Source organism: Seriola lalandi, unplaced genomic scaffold, assembly GCF_002814215.2.
Source record: "Seriola lalandi dorsalis isolate HSWRI2012SDOR001 ecotype SW California unplaced genomic scaffold, Sedor1 jcf7180002054952, whole genome shotgun sequence".
In the NCBI taxonomy this organism is placed as follows: Eukaryota; Metazoa; Chordata; class Actinopteri; order Carangiformes; family Carangidae; genus Seriola; species Seriola lalandi.
This window is the reverse complement of record NW_019525503.1, coordinates 1,412,762-1,413,187: the sequence shown is the minus strand read 5'-3', so window position 1 is coordinate 1,413,187 and position 426 is coordinate 1,412,762.

Sequence of the window (426 nt, the reverse complement as noted above, 5' to 3'; positions counted from 1 at the left end):
CTGTGATGCTCCATCTGCAGCTGCGTTGGCGGGTCTGCTCTTGTTTGTCATCTTTCTGAGAACAAAATGGAGGCGTCACTTCAGGGCAGAGGCGGGAAGACGGTGAGTCTCAGACATAATGACGTGTTCTGTTTAGGTTGTAAAAATACTTTATTTCTCCACAGCTTTTCTGAATGAATCTCGCTTGTAGATAGATGTCTCCCCTGACCAACATATGTACTCTTGAATATCCCCGTCACCGGTTAGTAATGCTGCGTTCAAGGCCACAGCTACAAGTTTAAGAAGTGAGTGAGTAGCCAGTTATGTGAGTTGTGTATAGAGCTGTGCATCTCCGATAAAAAGTAAGTGTGAACATGTTTGTTAATCCAGGTTAAATTGTGAGTATTGTTGATTGAAGATTACCGCGCTAGCAATTAGCGCGCTAGC